The sequence below is a fragment of the Rhododendron vialii genome, chromosome 6a (assembly GCF_030253575.1).
Source record: "Rhododendron vialii isolate Sample 1 chromosome 6a, ASM3025357v1".
NCBI lineage: Eukaryota > Viridiplantae > Streptophyta > Magnoliopsida > Ericales > Ericaceae > Rhododendron > Rhododendron vialii.
The window spans coordinates 22572275-22591252 of record NC_080562.1 but is presented as its reverse complement, the minus strand read 5'-3'; positions in this window follow the sequence as shown (position 1 = coordinate 22591252).

Here is an 18978-nt window from a genome sequence, read left to right as displayed (position 1 = left end):
CATAAATTAACAATTTCCAAATAGAACATGCATAATTGACCAAAACAGCTAACAATGAAACATCCACATTCACTATTCACTATCGTTGGTGTCTATGATTTTTTTGAGTTTCTCCTACGCGACATTTCGTAGATCGTGTCACTGGTTTCACCTTTCATTTACCAAATCAATATTTCCAAAATCGTCATTTTACACACCCAATCTCGGTTCCGCCGCGCCGGTCTTCCGAGTATCCTCACAATGGTTCCGCCGCGCCGGGTTCCCATTGGCACACAAAAACATTGAATTTGGCATTAGCTCCTCCCCACGGATAACCAATTCACAATTCAAAACCTTCGGTTCCGCCGCTCCAGGTTCCCGAGTATCTTCACGATGGTTCCACCGCTCCGGGTTTCCATGTGGGTTTTTGAAAATCATTAAACCAATTGTGTTGGCTCCTCTCCGCGGATAACCAAACCACAATTCATTGATGAGCACCCAATATTGTAGATAGTTGGTGCGCTTAGTCCCGTTTTATGTTGCATTAATCTGCATTTATGTAGCTTTTATTAAGGTTTTGCACGTAAGGTTCGTTTGAGGATGTTTCAGGTTTTACGTCCTATCAAGGGTGATTTTGATGCCTTGGACATGCCTCGAGGGAGTCCGAGCTTCCAAGACCAAATGGCGAAGTGCCACCATTCTCTAATGAGCAAGATACGAAGCATCGGGTGAAGTTCGGAAGCGTCGGGTGCCAAGCCTTGTAGCTAGAAGCCAATTCTGGAGTTAAGCTTCAGGTATCCATACAACCGTTTTGGTTGTATCCATACGGTGGCCTTATATTTTGGACAGATTCTTCCGTATCCATACACCATTCTGGTTGTATCCATACAGTTCTTCTACGGAGCATTTCCAGCACAGGCGTAACAGCCCGGTATCCATACAACCGTTTTGGTTGTATGGATACAGTTGGCTTTCCGACAGATTTTTCTGCTTTTTGAACTTTCCATTTATGGAATAGTTGCTACTTTTGGAAAGTGCTAGGATATTTGTTATGAGAGAGGGGTTGGATTGTATAAATATCACACACTCTCTCTCTCATTAAGGACCTAGATACATTTTACTTTAAGTCTTTTAGTTCCATAATTTCCTCCATAGCTTTTCAAGCTTTTTAAGCTTTAATTTCTCAAGAACACATTAAGGTATTTAGGTTACGTTAATTTCTCGTGTATTAAAGTTGTTCGTATGCTTTGGATCCTTTATAAAATCAAGTTTATTTCTGGTTCTATTGGTTAAAAAATGTTTGTCAATTCTAGCATGCTTTCTAGTCTTCTTAATATGCATGAGTAGTTGATTAGGCTTGGCTACGGAGTGATTAACGCCATGTGACTTATGTTAATCTTACCTTTCTCAACTAAATACTTGAGGTTTGGTATGGAAAATGAGCGTGGTTCACTTTTTATGTAACAAAACTTGTCGATGTTAACCTCCGGTGATCATATGCTTGCACATATGGTTCCGTGAGCTATGTCTCGCCTCGTGTTTGCCAAGAGAATAAAAGAGCTCGCTTGTTCTTCATACTTAATTTCTAGTCTTTAATGGTTTCATAGCAAAATCTTCCGGTTGATAGCCTATGCCGTGCGATTCAACCGTGTTTTCGTTGAGAATGGTTAGTTGGCCTAAGTTACGGGCGTTATGAACTTCTACGCCTTGTCGCTTGTTTAATCTAGTTAAAACTCATTTCTAGTCTTTTTCATAAGAGCATTAATCACCATTCAAAGCAAAACCAAAAGTTGGCCGTCTAAACGCCGCAAACCCTTACATCTAAAAATCCTAGCAAGCTATAAAGACCATCTCTGTGGGAACGATTCCGGACTTCCGGATATTATGCTGACAATGACCTAGCCCTACGCTCGGGGTAATTCAACCTATTTCAACGGTTAGGTTGAGACGAAGCATTCATCCATTGGTTCCGCCGCTCCGGGTTCCCGAGTATACCACAATGGTTCCGCCGCTCCGGGTTCCCATTGGTTTTTCGAAAATACTTTACACGCGCACTCCTCACAATGGGCTACCAAGTCCGGCCACATTGCAATTTCCAAAATATTTCTCTTTTGCAAATCACATCATTCCATTAACCATACCCTAGGTGTCATGTTTCTACTTTCTCGATTTCTGTGTCTCGTTTTCATGCAACGACTCTGCGGTAGGACTTTTCACATACGTAATCATAAATCATTCATTGTAATCTTGAAACTAAATTAGCAAGATCATCCAACTAAATCATGCTCACACGCCACTTAAAGCATAACGTCGCCTTTGGAGTGAAAATCACTTATGCTTTACAACAAGACAAGTAATACAAGCAATTCATGTATACATGCTCATAACCATCCTAAAGATCAAAATACGAATACTTCCGTGTATTTCGATATACAAACAACATACAATATACATAGAGTAAGTAAGTAGAGGTATTCTACGTATACTTAGAGTAAGCGGTTCGAAGTATTCTACCATTCTTTTTGGCGGTAAGGCGGCTACGGAAAAGTAGGTTGACGATCGGGCGGAGTGACTTCTGTGGGGGCATGATTTCCTCGTGAACCTTCTGGTGTGGCCGCCTCCGTGTGTGGAGCCGTGAATGCTAATGCTGGTCTTGATGTACCTGCAGAACCGGAGGGGGTTGTTCCTCCGGGAGAGAGCTCCGACGAACAAGTCAGTAGGTGGAGAGAGAAGAAATAGTTTAGTAAAAATATGCTGATGGACAGAAGAAAGTGCTCTCCTTTTTTCGAGTCAGAGGATCCCTCTCTCAGTGGTAGTGCTTCCCTATTTATAGGCAAGGGGGTAGTGTGCTGAGCAAGTTGGCTTTACTTTCCACGCGTCGCATTCTGCTCGGTTGGCGCCTTGCAGCAGCGCCATTTAATGAACACCCTTCCCTAAGTCTTATAGAGTCACATGGGCCGATGTCAGAAAGGTCACATCGTTCAGAGATGTCACTTCGAATATCAGAAAAGACAACCTACTTATCAGTAGATATTTATGGAAGGTTCCATGATCGCTCGCACTTGGCGGGATCCACTTCGGTCATATGAAATTATCCGAACGTCTGGTGCCTTTGCCGAAGAGAAATTTAACCGAACAGGCGGATGTTCCTTTCCGTGCGTTTACTGAGTTCCCCGAGCGAACTCAAGTGTACGTTCGTTCGGATACAGGTTATCACGTTCGGAGAAATACTCGTGGCTCCATCTATCCTTCGGATAATTATTGGCATACCAGGCCGAATCCCAAACTTTATTTACAAATGAATTGAGATAGTTTAAATGACGGATCAAACAGTGTGTGAACCTTCATTCCTCCCTTCTGGACCTTATGAACCTCGCGGTCCTTCAGATATTTCGGCCCCCTACAATAGCCCCTCAACTCCTTCTTTGCTTGCTCGGAACCGAAGGAGGAGTTGAATAAAAATTTGGCCGAACATCAACAAAAATCCGTAGAGCGAATGACTAGTCGAACTGTTGAAGTTGAACGGACAAAAAATATTTGAAAAGCTTCGAGATGTGCGTGCAGCCTTTCATTAAATGCTTCTGTAACCGTCGATTTGAAATGATGCCAGGTGTCACGATTTCATTGGGTAATTGTACGGCACGCTTCAAACCTGCCACGTGTCCTTCATCGAGCGGCACATCAGTCTCCCGCCCAAATCCAACGGCCAAGGTGAGAGACCGCCTCGAATTCTGCACTCTGTATAAAAGGGGCAAGGGGAGGAGAGAGAAAATCACTTTCTCTCTCTCTCTCGATCGTGTCTCTGTTCAAGCACCGTTTCAGACCAAAAATCGCCAGAAATCTGCAGATTTGAAGGCTTTGATCACAGATTTCTCTTGATTTTTTCAGGTATTTCTTGAACCCTTCCATTTCTTGATGCATTTTGAGTGTTTTTCGAATGTTTTTGCCCCTGCTAGGTTGGTTTTTTCCCTTTCGTTTGCGCTGAAACTGTCGTCTGGTTACCCAGGTGTTCATGTGTTCTTCCGAACACAAGAACACCTTCAAATCGCGTTCTTCCGAACACGATGGTGCGTTTAAGTAGGGGTTATTCCCAAAGGAATGTCCGTTCAACAAGCTTAGCGAACCGTCGTAGCTTCTTAGTCACTGTACCTATTTAGGGCTCCCGAACTTGTCCCCGAATGGTGGGAATCGAACATAGGCACCATATTCGTTCGGGAGGTAACCGAGCAGACCTGAGGTCTCTCGGAATTACATAGAACACCGAACATAGGCACTTTAGATTGCTGACCATGCAAATCGCTAACGGTCTCATCCCATGCACTGATTTGTTTCTAGGTATGGAGTCTTCAAAGTCAACCTCTTCGACTGAATCATATCGGTCGGTGGATTCCGGAGCTTTGGATTTTGGTAGATTTGATCCAGAGCTAGCCGAAGCTATTAGAGACTTTGCCAGGAACTACCGAACGGGGTCAAGTGGCAGGGATCCCGAGGGAGTAGAGGGAATCGACTACCTCGCCAGGGTGACGCCCCTCCGAATAATGGGGCCGGACCCCGATATTATAGATATAGGTGAGTCGTCGTCCGAAAGGGAGCTTCCTCATGACGAAGTAGAAGAGGAAGAAGAGGCCGAAGGAGCTGACGAAGCCGAGTCGGGACGAGGGACTCCAATCGCTTCGTTAAGCCGAGTGAGTGAGGGAGTAGGATTTGTCGGGGAATCCTCGTCACATCCGCCGAAGGCGAAGAGGAAGATCGTCCCAATGGACCCCGATGTGATTCCTGACCGAACGGGGAAGGACCCCTGCCCTTACTTGGAATGCTTCCAAGATAAGAAGAGCCTGGACGTCTTTCGAGCCGTATACGATGTCCCCGAAGATGTCGTTATCACTCCTGTACAAGGCCCCCGAATTAGATTCAGTGACGAACACGTCACCGTTCCTTTGATGGCGATAACGGAAGGGGGCCTTCGGTTCCCGATGCATAGGGTATTAAGGGAAATCCTTCACCATTTTAACCTTACCCCATGCCAGCTGAGCGTCAACTCCTACCGCCTTATCCACTCGGTAATCATCCTTGCTGAGGTAAAGATGTTCCGACTAGAAGCCTTTCATTTTTTCGAAAATTATATGATGTCGAGAAATGTTCGGTATTCTCGGTACTATCTCTGCTCCCGGAGGAAGATGCCAAAAATCATTCCCGAGGGCATGTATGATTCGGAGAAGTGGGCCTCTGACTACGTCGAGGTTCGGGGAAATTTCCAATTCCCCGAACAGGAATATGGCCAATTTGAAATAGCCACACGAAGGGGAACACCGAGTAAGAACACTCGTCCTTTATTTCAGATGTTTATTCTTTCTGTTGCTCTTATTTCGTTTATCAAAAATTTGACTAACGATGTCACGCTTTTCTTCGGCAGACACCACCAAGCTGAACAAGGTACTGTTAAGGGCGGCAAAAGGTTACGGTCTTGCCGACTCCCTGCTCACTATCCCAGCCGAGGAGAGAGACGCCCCAACAATCCTCAAATATAAAGCTACATACGGCGGTCGGATCCGAAGAAAGATAGCCGACGAACCTGAGCAGTCCGAGGAAATCCCAGAAGAGCTACAACCGAGCATCGACAAACCTCTCCGAGGGACAATCCGACTACCAACCGAAGAAGAACCTTTCCTTGAAAAAGAAGATATGCCTCCAAAGAATATCAAGGAAGTTCTCCAGAAGAGACTGGAGGAAAAAGAGAGAGAGAAGGCCTAGCTTCGAAAGGCTGGAGCCTCGGGTGCTTCGGGCTCGGCCCCAAGCAAGAAAACCCCACCTCCCCCACCCTCCAAAAAATGACCACTGAGCGCCCCTCCTTCCCTGAAGGAACCACCCGCGAGCAAGAAAACAAGGGCGGCCCCGAAGGGAAATGGCCAGGAAGTGGAGATGCCAAAGGAAGCCTTGGCAGAGGGAGAAGGGAAGGCGCCTGCTTCTGACCTTGACATCCCATGGATGCCAAACTTCATCACCTCTGGCAAGAAACAAATTCTCAAATCGGACAGCCTAAGGGAGGACCCCTCCCTGGCTTACACTTTTCACTCGGGGCTAGCTCTGCCGAGGGATGTACAGAGTCCCCCCACTCTGAAAGCAGCCCTGAGTGAATATTACTATCACGTCGGAAGGGTAAGTAAATTTTTTTTTTTTTTGCAATGATTTTTCTGTACATTTGCTCTATTTCGTCGGAATAACCTTCATTTTGTTTTGCTTACAGGCCACCCAGTCCATAATGAGTACCCAACTTCATCTTACCGAACATGACAAGAAGGCAAGACTGATGAAGCAGTCGGTTGAGTACAACAAGGGCCTGGCCGAGGATTACAAGAAGGGCTTGGAGCAATCCGAGCTCGTGAGGCAAAGCCTCGAGGTCCAGGTTGCTAATCAGAACGACCTCATCAAAGGGCTGCAGGAGTCGACCGAGCAAACCAGAGCCGAAGGAAAAGATGAAGGGCTGGCTAAGGGGAGAGCCTTCGGGAGAGAAGAAATGAAAAAAGAGATAGAGAAGGAGATGTAGGGGCAGTACGAGAAAGGGTATGCCCAGGTCGAGGAAGATGTGGCCGATCAAATCATCGAAGTGCAAGATGAGATCAAGGAGGGCCAGCACAAAGAGAGCTTCATGCTCGGCTACAACAGGGGCTGCGACGACGCAGGCGTTGAGCCTGACGACGAAAGGAGGAGTCTGGTGGAAGTACCACTGCTCGCCCCTATCGAAGCTGTAGAAGAAGAGACAACAGCTAACGCTGCCGACTCGACCACCCTACCAGCCCCTGCCGACGCTGCAGCAGATTAAATTTGTTCTCGTTTTGTTTTATTATTTTTTTTGTTGAATATGGTTGGCTCCGAACAATTGGAACCCTGCCAACCATTGGATGTAACTAAGATATGTTGGAGAATTTCTTTTTGAATGATAATCGTCTATTCGTTCGGTATGGATGTTGTTTCCAAGTATATAAATATTTGCCGAGTCTTTTTATTCGGTAGATACATCACAACTCAGAAATTTTCAAAGTCTTTTCATTCGGAAGAATTGAATATGTGATTTTGAAGTTACTAAGAGATGAACTCAGGTTTACCCATATAGTAGCCCCCTGCCCTATTGTATTACTGGAGGAATAGAATAAGGCAGTAGGATGGGTAAACTGAGCCGAACAAGTTATCATGGGTTTCGAGAGTTTCACCCGAACAAACAAATTATCATGGGCTTCGAGAATTTCACCCGAACAAACAAATTAGCATGGGCTTCGAGAATTTCACCCGAGCAAAAGACGTAACCGGAGCTAGATGAAATACCCCATGTATAAGAACAAAAACAAAAATAAAGCAGAATAGTGAAGACGAATTTGTATTAAGTACATGCGGGTCAAAGAGCTTAATCGCCGATCAAGGAATGTAGATACATGAGATGTAATAAAAAATGGGGAATGCCAACACTAGCCATGGAATTTTCTTAGTTTTTGAGCATTCCATGGATTGACGATTGGCGTTCCATCCATCTCAGCAAGCTTGTAGACACCATGCCCGATCTTCTCTACCACTCGGTAAGGGCCTTCATAGGGATCCTTCAGCTTGGTCAACTTTGACGCTTCGGTAACCATCCGAAGGACTAAGTCCCCGACGTTGAATAGTCGAGCGCGAACATTGCGGTTGTAGCCCCTTGCAACTTCTTGCTGGTACGCGGCGTGCCGAAGGTTAGCATTGTCACGTAGTTCTTCGGCTAAGTCTAACTCGGCACCCACAAGAGCACTGTTATCTACAGGGTTAAAATTCTCCGTGCGGGCTGTAGGGATCATAGTAGATAAAAGGAGGACAGCCTCCATACCGTAGGCCATAACAAACGGAGTACGGCCGGTGGACCGCCGAGGTGTTGTTCGATAGGCCCACAAGACGTGTGGAAGCTCTTCCACCCATTTACCGAGCTTCCGATCCAGACGGCGTTTCAGCCCCCGAGTGATGGTCTTGTTTGATGCTTCGGCTTGTCCATTACCTTGAGGATAGGCCACCGAGGAATTATGGATGGTGATGTGGCGCTTCACATAAAAAGCTTTGAGGGCGGACGCAACAAATTGAGAGCCATTATCGGAGAGAATGGCGTACGGTATGCCGAACCTCGAGATGATGTGCTTCCAAATAAAGCGTTCCACATCGCCTGCGGTCGTCTTGATCATGGGAGAAGCTTTAACCCATTTGGTGAATAAATCCGTGGCAGTGAGCATATACTCAAATCCCCCGGGTGCCTTCGGCATCTTGCCAACTATGTCAAAAGCCCAAACCGCGAACGGCCATGGACTAGTGATCATTTTAAGGGGGAAGGCAGGCTGGTGGATGAGTGATGCTTGCTTTTGGCACCGAACACACTTCTTCACATATTCTTCGGATTCCTTCACCATCTTCGGCCACCAATAGCCTTGCGTCAGAGCACGCTGTGCAAGGGACCGTCCACCCGAATGAGCCCCACAGCTGCCCGAATGGAGTTCCTCCAGAACGGCTGGCACAAGATCGTCGTGGACGACACGCAGATCGGGGCCAGTAAAAGTTCGTCGATAGAGATTGTCGTTCGGTCCCAAGAAGAAATTGGCCGCTCGGCAACGGAGTTTGTACGCTTCGCGCTTGTTCCGCGGCAGTACCTGGTTCTTCAAGTAATCAATCACTGGATCCAGTTGGCTCGGTCCGAGGGTGATTGCCATGACCTGTTCACACGGCTGTTCGAAGCTAGGTTTGGGGACCTCGTCAAAGGTGATTGTGCGACTGCCCGAGGCCTTGTAAACCGATGCAAGACCTGCCAGGGCGTCAGCATGTGCATTATGCTCCCGTGCGATCCATTCCACTTCGACTCGGCCAAATCTTCCGAACAGAGACAACACGTGGCTTACGTAAGCATTCATACGTGGATCTTTGGCTTGATAATCATCGTTTAAATGACCCACAATGAGTTGAGAGTCACAAAAGACATGAACCGAATCTGCATCCAGCCGAAGAGCAAGTTGGAGGCCTGCAATCAAAGCTTCATATTCTGCCTCGTTGTTCGTCGCCATGTATCCAATCGAGACCACGCTTTCATGCACTGTTCCGCTTGGTGACACGAGGACAATGCCCACTCCAGCCCCGTGAATGTTGGAGGCTCCATCAACGGTTAGTCGCCAAGCATCGCCGGAGAAGAGCTTCCATTGTCGTTTGGGTTTCTTTCGCCCCTGGGAGTACCGAGCACGGAGTGGCTCCGCAGGACGGCTGGATGGCCCTTCCAAAACCTCTTCTTCCTGAATCCGAGCTTCTTCAGCAACGGTGGCCAAGGCATTGGCCTCGTATTGTAAGCCAGGAGTGAGTTCGGCAAAGAAGTCGGCCAAGGCCTGACCTTTGATAGATGTCCGAGGCTCAAATTGGATGTCGAAGTTAGCCAAGTCCTGAGAGAATTTCAAGATCCGGCTCGATGTGTCCGTCTTCCGAAGGACAGCTTTGAGAGGAAACTCAGTGAGGACCACAATCCTATGGGACTGAAAGTAAGGCAAGAGGCTCGTTTTAGCTGAAACGAGAGCCAATGCCAACTTCTCCATAGGCAGATACCTCGTCTGAGAGTCCGTCATCGTTTTGCTGGAATAGAAGATTAGTTGATGCTCCATGCCCTCTTTCCGAACAAGAACCGCGCTCGTTGCATGATCGGAAACAGCGAGGTAAAGATACAGGTCTTCATCCGGTAGGGGCTTTACGAGCAGAGGAGTGTGGGACAGGTATTGCTTTAAAGATTGCAAAGCCTGCTCACACTCTTCAGTCCATACGAATCCGCGTCGGCTTGTAGCGATAGCCTGGAAGAACGGTCGGCAGAGGTCTCCTGAACGCCGGATGAAGTGGTTTAAGGCCGCCACCATCCCTGTAAGCCATTGTACTTCTTTGATAGTAGTGGGAGCTCTGAGATTTTGCACAGCCTGGATTTGTGAGGGATCAGCTTCAATTCCTCGGCGGCTTACTATGTGACCGAGGAACTTCCCGGAACTAACGCCGAACGCACACTTTTCGGCGTTGAGGCGTAACTTACGCCGCTTTAGAACAGCAAAGACCTCTCCCAAATCCCGAAGGTGATCCCGAGCAAACGTACTTCTGCAAACCAGATCATCGATATAAGCTTCCACTGTTTTGCCGAGCATGCCGGGGAACATCCTCGTGATGGAGCGTTGGAAGGTTGCTCCAGCATTCTTCAGGTCGAACGGAACGACCTTATAGCAATAAGTGCCCCGAGGAGAAATAAAAGCCGTCTTCTCCTGATCTTTTGGGTCCAACGCTATTTGGTGATAGCCTCGATAGGCATCCATAAAGCTCAGGCGTTCGCACCCAGCTGTGGCATCCACCATCTGCTCAATCCGAGGAAGGGGAAACCTATCCATCGGACAAGCGTCGTTGAGATTTGTGTAGTCGACACAAACCCTTAGTTTCCCGTTTTTCTTTGGAACGACCACTGGATTGGCGAGCCAAGAGGGATATAGGACTTCCCATAGGACTTCCCGAATGACGCCGGCCTCCAACAGTTGAACCACTTCGGCCATGACAGCTTCGATATGCGCGGCGGACGAGCGTCGGACTCTCTGCACCACCGGCCGCCTACTTGGGTCAACATTTAGTGAGTGCATGGCGAACGAAGAATCCACACCTGGCATATCTTGTGGAGTCCATGCAAAAACCTCGATATTCCTCATCAGGAAGTCGTACATCTCCTCACGTTCGGCCACGCTCATAGAACTCCCAATTAAAAAATATCTTCCCTCGCCCCCAGGGATTGAGAAGCGTGTTAATTCCTCGGTAGACCTTCGTTCGGCAGGCACTCCAACGTCTTCGATTATGGGATCAGGAGCTGCTTCCACGCATTGTACCTCCAAACAGCTCTGTTTGTTCGTGACAGTGCTGATGTAGCATTTCTTTGACTGGATCTGGTCTCCTCGGAGGCTTTCTTGTTGACCATTCCAGCCAATAAATTTGACCACCTGGTGATAAGTAAAAGCGACTGCTTTCTTTTCGTGTAGCCAGGTTCGGCCGAGTATGACGTTGTAGGGGCTCGGGGAAGCGACCACCACAAATTCAATTTCGATAACCCGTCACCCCGCCCGCACAGGGAGGGTGATCAAGCCGAGCGGCCAAGCCGGGGCTCTAGTGAAGCTAACTAGTGGAGTGGACGTTGTCCAAAGTTGAGCGGGAGAGAGTCCGAGGCTCTGAAATGTCGAATAAAACAGTACGTCCGCCGAGCTTCCTTGGTTTATCAACACCCGTTGTACGGTTGACCTTTCAATGGCGACGGTAACGACGAGTGCATCTGTATGAGGGAGTTGTACCCCTTTCAAGTCGTCAGATGAGAAAGTAATAGCGCCGCTGAAGCTCGGATCCTCCCACTTTCGCTTGCCGGAAGCGCCAATGTTGCAAACGGATAAAGAGGAGACGGCTCTGTCAATTTCTAAACGAAGCTCGGCCGCCCTCCCTTCGGAAACCAAGCCCTGTATTACACTCACGAGATTGCCGATGAGAGGGGGAGGCGGTGGGAGTGGGTTCCGCCGAACGTCGATCCATTGATTTAGATGCCCAGCCGCTGCCAGCTCCTCTAGATACCTTTTAAAAGGTGGGCATTGCGTAGTGTAATGGTCACACTCCTTATGGTACGTGCACATCCCTGGTCCGCTCCCGACGGTGCCTAAGAGTACAGTTGGCCAAACAAAGAATGGCAATTTGCCAATGATGTTAAGGGGCTTGTAAATTGGTTCAGTGAATACCCTATGCTCGGCAATGTACTCGTCTGGCCGTGGCTCTTTTTTCGTTTGCTGCCAAGGTTGCGGTTGAGAATGTAGTGGAGGTCGACCCCTGTTGATCGGCTTGTTGGTTGTTTGGCCTGAGCTGTTCTGGCCTCCATGCCCCTGTCGAACGTTTGATACTTGTTTCTTTGGCACAGTGGTTTTGGCGGGCTCCGAAGCCTTTGGGGGATTTCGCTCGGCCATAGCTTCTTCATGAACGCAATCCTTTTCGATTATGGCCATGAGCTCTCCCATCGTCTTAGGTGGATTATGTGAGAGGTCACGGAACATTGCCGAGGTCGGATCCAAGCCGTTCATAAAAGATTCTACCGCAACTCCTTGATCACAGTCAGGAATAAAATTGTAGACTTCCCAGTATCGCTCGGTATAAAGCCGTAAGGTCTCACCGGCACCTCTCCGCATGTTCACCAGCATAGATAGTGTCTTCGGTTGTATGTTGCTGGTTACAAAGCGTTTACTGAATTCCAACTCCAGCTCGTTGAAGCAAGAGATAGATTTGGGTTTCAACTGGTTGTACCACAACATGATCGGCTCGCTGAGAGTGAGTGGGAAGATCTTACACATAAGGGCATCAGAAAAGTTGTGGAGGCTCATGGTCTGTCGGAAGCAACAAACGAATGCGACTGCATCCTCCTTCGCCTCGTAACGTTTAAGCTTCGGCAAGACAAACCTGTTCGGCGGCCGCTCCTGTTGAATAGCGTCCACGAAGGGGGAAGCCTTTGCCTTCCCGAGCTTCGAATTATCTTCTTGAACTGGAGTTGGCGTAACAATAGGGAGAGGAAGTTCTGTTACCAGCTCAGGAGTTTTTCTTCGTTCACGACGATGATGCCGGCGATGCTCCTCTTTCTCCTTCGGCTGCCGAGTGGCTAAAACCAAAGGCTCGTGCACCGTTACTCTCGATCCCGTCAAGCGAGCATGCCAAGGCTGAAAACCTAGGTCGATGGGTTGGTATACGGTTGGTAAGCCCATGAACTGATCGTACAAGACAATCGTATTATCGTGTTCCGAACGATTTCCTTTGCTGTCCATTCGGTGGCGACTACCAGAGTTAACCGAACGCCTTTCTTCATGGCGTTCGGATTCATGTCGTGATTGAACCGAATATTCCCTGTTGCTGCTGGTACGTGTGCGCCGAGGTGGATCATTTAAATCCACGGGTCTTTTCCCACTTCTTGGATTTATTTGTTGTTCGAAACGGAATTGTGCTCGGGCTGACGCGCCCCCTTTATTGGTGCCGGCAGTGGAGCACGCAACCGAGGATCGCGAGTTCTCGGTACGAATAACACTTGTCAACCGAGGTCTTAGATCCCCTTGGTCAAGACGTTCAAATACAGTTCGCCGCTCGGATCCTACGGGTTCGGCTGTTTGGGCTGGACGAGAAGGTCTGCTTCGTTTGCGGAGTCTGCTCGGTCGACTGGGCTCGGCTGGATGTCCGAGCACAGGAGTTGTAGTCATCCCGCCATCCCGTTCCTACAGCCGTTGTTATAGCATGGCAATAACCGCCGCCTGACGCTTTTGTTCGGCTAAGGCTAAATCCAACTCGGTTGGTGGAAAAGTTAGCTGGCGGGCCACATGGGGAACCGTCCGAGCCATGGCACGAGGCTCAAGGCCGATAGACCCATAACCCTCCAACCCAAGGGTAAAATTTTTTGGAGCCGAAGGGGAAATACGTTGAGCCATTCGTTCTGTTGAGACTCGAGGAACAGACAGCTTGAGCTGAAGATCGTTTCAAGCCCTCAACTGGTGTTAGGATCACGAAGAACACAAAGAACACCCCAGAACTTTAAGTCAATAAATATTATCCCCAGCAGAGTCGCCAATTGTGGGGGCGTGATTTCCTCGTGAACCTTCTGGTGTGGCCGCCTCCTTGTGTGGAGCCGTGAATGCTAACGCCGGTCTTGATGTACCTGCAGAACCGGAGGGGGTTGTTCCTCCGGAGAGAGCTCCGACGAACAAGTCAGTAGGTGGAGAGAGAAGAAATAGTTTAGTAAAAATATGCTGATGGACAGAAGAAAGTGCTCTCCTTTTTTCGAGTCAGGGGATCCCCCTCTCAGCGGTAGTGCTTCCCTATTTATAGGCAAGGGGGTAGTGTGCTGAGCAAGTTGGCTTTACTTTCCACGCGTCGCATTCTGCTCGGTTGGCGCCTTGCAGCAGCGCCATTTAATGAACACCCTTCCCTAAGTCTTACAGAGTCACATGGGCCGATGTCAGAAAGGTCACATCGTTCAGAGATGTCACTTCGAATATTAGAAAAGACAGCCTACTTATCAGTAGATATTTATGGAAGGTTCCATGATCGCTCGCACTTGGCGGGATCCACTTCGGTCATATGAAATTATCCGAACGTCTGGTGCCCTTGCCGAAGAGAAATTTAACCGAACAGGCGGATGTTCCTTTCCGTGCGTTTACTGAGTTCCCCGAGCGAACTCAAGTGTACGTTCGTTCGGATACAAGTTATCACGTTCGGAGAAATACTCGTGGCTCCATCTATCCTTCGGATAATTATTGGCATACCGGGCCGAATCCCAAACTTTATTTACAAATGAATTGAGATAGTTTAAATGACGGATCAAACAGTGTGTGAACCTTCATTCCTCCCTTCTGGACCTTATGAACCCCGCGGTCCTTCGGATATTTCGGCCCCCTACAACTTCCTACGGTAAGCTTCCGGTAGTTTCGGAAGAGAAAAGTTTCTCTCGAAACTACTTCGTGACTAGAACTTCTAAACTTTATGGATCGAAAGGGTGGTTTAAGAATGAGTTTCTTGAGAATCTTAGGAAGAACTCAAGAACACTCAAGAACAAGGAAGAACACAAAGATTTTCTAGAGAGAAGTTGGAGGATTTGAAGGTGTGAGTTGAATGGTGAATGGGGGGGGTGCTATTTATAGCCAAACTAACTTCTATTACCCAATGAATAAAATTTTCCCTAGCAAATATTGTCCAATGGTTAAAAGGGCAAATCATGATTGAAAGCCTTCCATGACTTGTCAAATCCAATCTTTAGGCATAAGGCTATAAAATCAAGTAGGATCTTAGGCTTTCTAGGTAAATCTAGGTGATCATAGTCTAGGTTGGCAAGTCTTACAAGTCTAGGGTAGGGTTTGATAGGCTAAGGCATAGCCTTCCATGTTTAGTCATTCATAGGTCTAGGTTGTAGTCAATTTCTAGGATGATTAAAGGTTACTTTGGAATCAAATCTGGGATGATTAGGGCTAGGATTCTATGTTAGAAATTGACTAGAAATGGGTTGACAAATAGAAAATAGACTTATGGCTACATAGGACTAAAAATGTAGCTTGTATAAGTGTACAAGTCAAGGACACACATGCACACACATCTCTCTCTCTCTCTCTCCCCTCCCTCTCTCGGCCTCTCTCTTTCTCTCACACACACACTATGTACGTAGGTATGTATATATATACATATATATAAGTGTATATATATGTATCTAGGAAAGTAACCCTAGAATAATTAGGCTTATGGCTATAACCCTAGGTTTGCATGCATGGCATGGCTAGGCTTGCTTCTTTTGGAAGCAAAATGATGGCTATGATTTGTCTTGTCCAAGTCATACACACATTGGCAAGTCAAATGTCTATTATCCAAGGGATAAGAATTTTCCTAGCATTTATTAACCAATGGTTAAAAAGATAATGATGATAGGTATGGCTTTGAATGACTAGTCATGGGGTATAATGATTACCTCTAATGGCCTAATGGTTCAATTAGGATTAGGAGGGGTTCACAAGGTTCAAAGATGGTCAAAAGGGTCCAATTAGGGTTAGGGAAAAGTAACTAGGTGAATTGGTAGTCCGGTTCCTCCAACTAGTCGGTTAAAAACTAATTCTACATGTCACGTAGGATTTCTAGTCAAAAAATATAATTTTAAAGGACTAAAATCTAAGTATGACGGATTATAGAAATTAAGAAGGAATTTTAAAAGTAATATCGAGTAATTAAAATAAAATTTAAATATTTAACAAAATTTTTATTCACCAAAAATCAGGGTCGTTACAAGTCTTAAGTCTATTTGGAAGAGAAAAAGTCATGGAGAGTTTTCAAGTGACTACTCAATGGAGGGAAATTTCCTAGAAAGTGTACTTATGCAAGTATAGGCTTATATAGGCATGCTAACATAGCTTATAAAGTACATATATACATGTATATAAGTGTGTGTATATATATGTATATATAATATATATATATATCGGGACGGTTCAAGGGACACCCAAAAAAATACCTAAAAAAACACCTCAAATCTCAATCTTATAGTTCCTGATCGAATTTTGATGATCCGAACCGTTCAATGTGTGCAGAATGTGATTTTAAGGGTGCCCGCGAGAAATTAGCAAAAAGAATGACCGGGAAAGGATTGATTTGAGCAGTTTTTATTTGAACCGTTCAATAAAAAACTGTTCAAAACTGTTCGGATCAAGCCCTTCTCGGTCATTTTTTTTGCTGATTTCTCATGGATACCCTTAAGATCACGTTCTGATCACATTGAGCGGCTCGGATTATCAAAATTTGATCGAAAACTATGAGGTGTTTTTTTAGGTGTTTTTTTTAGTGTCCCCGGAACCGCCCCGTATATATATATATGCATCTAGGAAAGTAACTCTAGGATAATTAGACTTAAGGCTATACCTTAGGCTTGCATGCATGGCTTGCATAAGGATTGCCACATTTGGAAGTAAAATGATGGCCATGACTTGTCTTGTCCAAGTCATACATTCATTGGCAAATCAAAAGTTCATTAACCAAGGGATAATAATTCCCCTAGCATTTATTAACCAATGGTTAAAGAAATAATAATGGTAGGTATGAGCTTGAATGACCATTCATGGGGTATAATGATTACCCCTAAAGGTCTAAGGGTTCAATTAGGTTTGGGAGGGGTTCATAAGGCTCAAAGATGGTCAAAAAGGTCCAATTAGAGTTAGAAAAATGTAACTAGGCGAATTGTTAGTCCGGTTCCTCCAACTAATCGGTTGAAAATTAACTTTACTAGCCTTATAGGGCTTTTAATCAAGAAATGAAATTTAAAGGACTAAATTCTAATTATGACGGATTATAGAAATTAAAAAGAAATATTAAAAGCAATATTAAGTAATTAAAAAGAAATTCTGATAAATAAATGAAATTTTTATTCATTAAAAATTCCGAGTCGTTACATAGTTAGTCTACATAAGGTCTAAAAACTGTCCATTGCACTGAACCCCAAATATCTCTAGTGAGGCTTGAATCCTAGCCCCACTTATGGGAGCACCACGAGGTAACTGCTGGACTTGAAGCCCATTGGATGACTCATTTTTGTATTTTCATTTTTTAATTATTGGTGTTTAGGTGAAGTTAGGTACTAATAATGAGTTTTTGGGTTTTGGATTTTAGACCAGAGAAGCCAAAAACAGAGGTTGAGGACCTCATTTTCTACTTTTCTTTTTTATTGGAAATGAAAAGACCAAATTGCACCTATAGAAGAGAAGTTGAGGGAAAATAGGTTAAGGTGGTTTGAGCATGTTTACTGTAGATCAGGAAATGCAGTAGTTGAAAGAGTGGATAGGATAGCTTTTGGTAGCAATGCTACGGAGAGGGGTAGGCCTCAATTGACATTAGATGTTGTTGTGTGCAAAGATATGAATATAATGGGTTTGTGTAAACATGTGGTCATTGACAGAGTTCAATGGAGGAAAATGATTCATTTAGCCGACTCCAAGTGATTAGGACATAAAGCTAGGTTTGATTTGGTTTATGAAAAGACCAAATTGCCCTGCCCTTAACCGTTTGTTTCTCTTGTTGTTCAAAACTTTAAGGTGAATTAAATCATGGATTATTTTGTATCTTATCGTTGGTTCTAATGTGACCTTATGTAACAATTTGATCCCCATCCTCTATGATTTTATTTTTAATTTTCATAAGAAAATAATGATTCAAAATATATGGTAAAAAATGATAGTTTTGTGAAGTGGATAGATCAAACGAAATTTTAATTAGCAAATATATAAAAAAAATGTCTAAAAATGGTTATTTATATACATGTGGTACAGTAATTAATAACCAAGAGCAACAACATGGTAAAAAAACTAACCCATAATTCATTTTGATGGTTATAATTTCAAATATTATTCTGATTGCAAAATGCATTTTGCTCATCTCCCAAACACATAACAGATTTAAGATACACTCTGATCATAATTTAAAAAGCCAAAAATTACAAAAAGTAAAAAATATTGGGCTCCCAAACACCCACTCTCTTAATGCATGTAACCTTGAAAAGTTGTGAGGTACAATTATGAGCAATATTATAAACACAAACATGTTAGCATAACAAAAAGATGCGCGGTTTAGAAAATTGCTTGGTTAAAGTAAAATGTGACAAAAAAACAAGACAAATGAAATACGAAAATTTAGAAGGCAAATTGGGAATTGTAAGGAAAACCAAATAAAGCAGGTGGGCAAAGTTTAGGAAAAAAATCAATCCAAGATAGAAATTTATATTTTTGGTCACAAACAAACCAATCATTATGATGGGTTTATGGCCAATTCCAACCGGCTCAGGCTTGTTACAATTCCTCAATTCACACTTAGCTTCCCCAAAAAGCTTTTTTTTCTTCCTTATTCAATATTTTTATCACATTTAAGAGTTTTGCGTTAAACTTTTGGGAATTGTTGTTTGTCTCGACGAGAAGAATCGAAAAAGTAAAAAACTTATGACTTTTATCTAAAATTTGCGTCAAACTTTTAGCACTTTGGGCTAAAAGTGCTAAATTTTGGATATTTTTAAAAAAAAAATTAGACAAAGGAAGTCGATAATGCCACAACTTCTTATTTTAGTGTCATGACCATTTTTGTTCATCAGTCAATTGTACCCTCGTTCTGTATTATAGCTCATTACCTACTTTTCATTCTCTCTTTCCCCTCTATTTTCTCAAAACCAGAATTAGAAATGCTCTCCCTCTAATGTACACTACCCACGAAGAACTCTCTCTCTCTCTCCCTCGCTCCTATTGTTATGTTGTTCGGTCAGTCCATATGCCGAATCCAACAAGGGGTGTGGAGATTCAATTTTATTTGATTGATTGATTAATTTGTGCATGTTGCTTATTGTTGAGGGATCGCAAAATTGTATCAATATGTAGATATTTGACTTTATGTCATTTCTGTTGGAAAAAATTTCGGCATAACATA